Source organism: Bos javanicus, chromosome 3, assembly GCF_032452875.1.
Source record: "Bos javanicus breed banteng chromosome 3, ARS-OSU_banteng_1.0, whole genome shotgun sequence".
NCBI classification, from domain to species: Eukaryota; Metazoa; Chordata; class Mammalia; order Artiodactyla; family Bovidae; genus Bos; species Bos javanicus.
The window spans coordinates 60877340-60880218 of record NC_083870.1 but is presented as its reverse complement, the minus strand read 5'-3'; positions in this window follow the sequence as shown (position 1 = coordinate 60880218).

The following is a 2879-nucleotide window of genomic DNA, read 5'->3' as shown; positions in this document are numbered from 1 at the left end:
TCCTAAATTTCTCTTCTAAGAACACCAGTCATTCTGGATTAGAACCTATCCTAATGATGTCATAATTAACTCTTTCAAGGTTCTATGTTCAAACATACTCACATTCTGAGGTATTGAGTTAGGACTTTTAACATGAATGTTGGTGGGAGGATACCCATAACAATATTTATTACTGTAATTTTTATAGACTTGCCAGTTAATATTTTAGAAAACAATGACCATAACCTGTAAGTCCAACTATTTACCTATTCCACGAAGAAAAAAATCTGATTTTGGCTGGAGAAGAACCTACCATACAATAGCTGACTGGTCTCACTTTGCATGTTCTTGACATTCAAGGTAGGTAGGGTGACTCAAAAATCATACAGTGGCTCTGAAATGTCAGCGTACGTCAGAATCTCTGGAAGATTTGCCAAGTTCATCCATAGAAGAAGGTTTGGAAGTGGGTCTGAAATAAGTCTTGAGAATTTGCATTTCTGACAAGTTTCCAGGTGATGTAAATACTGCTGGCCTGAGGATCACCCTTCGAAAATCACTGTTCTAGTTCATTCCTAGCCCATGCTCTTAGATGACTCTTCCTCACATACTTTTTTAAACCATTGACATGCCCATTTCCACTCTCAGCTCATGATTTCTCTCCTTCACTGACAAAGGCAAAGCAATCAGAAGAGAACTTGCTTAGACTCCACCACTGCCTTTCCTCACCCATCACTGGCATTCATACTCAGTCTGCCTTCCTGGGTGTTTTGAAAGACATATTTTTTGTGGTCTTTCTTGAGCCAATCTTCCCACCTGCGTACTAGACCCCAAGCCCTGTTGCATTCTCTAAGGCATGAATACATTTTTCGCATCTCTTTTACACTGTCAGCCTTTTCTCCTCACTAACTCATCCCCATCAACATGTAAGCGTTCTATTAATTCTCCCATCTTAAAAACCAAAATCTAAACCAAAAAAACATACCGTTCAGTGGACTTGCTCTTCCTATTAGCTATTACACTGATTCTTCTAGCCTCTGTAACAGAGCACCTGCAAGGGGTGGTCTGTACTCAGTCTATTCAATCCTCCTAATCTCTCATAAATCCACTATAACCAGGCCTTCACACCCACTCTTTCACCAAAACTGCTCTTGTGAAGGTCACAGATAACCACTAGGTTGGTAAATCTTACGACCCAACTGCAGGCCTCTCATATTTCATGCCACTTGACAAATATTCCTTATTCATGCACTTCTTTTGACTTCCTGGGTATCACATTTAACTTGTAATGGACTAATTATTTTTATTTTAAATATATTAGTGATTAAAATTTCAGAAGTCCTCATTTTTTTAATAATATGGTAAATATAAGTAGCTATGATCTACATTTTAAAAAGTCTCTGGAGTGTTCCATGATTTTTAAGACTGTAAAGAGTTCCTGATACCAAACATTTGAGAAGCACTTCAATCCTGATTGGGATTCCCAAGTGACTCAGTGGTAAAGAATGTGTCTGCCAATGCAGGAGATAGGAGATGCAGGTTCTATCCCTGAGTTGGGAAGATCTCCTGGAGGAAGAAACAGCAACCCACTCTAGTATTCTTGCCTGTAAAATTCCATGTACAGAGGAGCCTGGCGGGCTACAGTCCATGGGTTTGCAAAGAGTTGGACACAACTGAGCACACACACACACACACACACCACACACACTGAATGCCCCTGGGTTCTGAGATCCATAGTTCAGTGTCTTCCATGTCATTCTATCTCTAGTGTTTATGCCAAGTTTTGCAAAACGTGTGTTATATATTGTTACATGGTTGATGAAGATGTGATTCTCAGAAAGGCACCAGCATTCCCCCAAAATACAAATATCTTTAATGTGGCTAAGGTTTAAATTTTTATCTTCTCAGAGCAATGACTGATACAGATAAGGGACAAAGCTTTGAGGGCCTTAAATCCTATATAATTTCCCCAGCTGCCAAGGACAAGATCCCATCTGGTTCTTTGAGAAGTGTTCCTTTGCCGGTATAAACTGTTTGGGGACTTCATTATGGCTGTGCTTGCTCACCAAAAGCAAGCAACCAGCAACCTGCTGGAGGATTTATTGAAAGTGTGGGTAAATCAGAATTTTGGTTGCCCTGTGAAGGATTCCCTTGGCAGGCCTGATCTTTAAGCCTAGAGACCTGTTATTACAAATAGAAACTCTATAAATACTTATTGACTAACTTGATTGATTGACTGAAGAAATAACAAAAATTATAAATCAAGGAGAAGTGATATATGTCAAATTGTCACAGCTGTGCAAATATCCTGAAAGAGATCATTTGGGTTTGAGTGAAGTTTGTAAGCATATGCAATATTAGGAATGAATAACTTAGGATAAATTTTAGTCACAAAACCTTTTTTAAAAACTATTACAACAATGGTAAAAACTATGAAATTATGTCATTCACATTGACCAATATCCCATATCTCTTGAATTATTAAAAACCAGGACTCAAAAAGTTGTGAAGTTCAAAAAGATGAATGATTCAAAAATGGTATTATTTCAGTTACACACATAAAGGCTCACGAGAACTATCAGCAAACTGAGAAATTTGATACTTTATCCTGACAAGACTCTATATGCCCTCTAGTTGGGGAAAAAAAGAAACAAAATTACTGATAGGTAAATTATATTGAAATAATACAAAAAAAAAGAAGAAAGGAAGGAAAAAGGAGGGAGAGAGGGAAGAAAGAAATAATTAGAAGTGAGATGGTGCATAAATGTGGTTCTTTGTGTGTGTATTTTTCCTTGAGTTTCAAAACACAATTCAGCCACTGATTAATTTCTAGCTGGCGTCTTCACGTCTCTTACATCTCCTGCATTAATAGGCATTCTTTACCACTAGTGCCACCTGGGAAG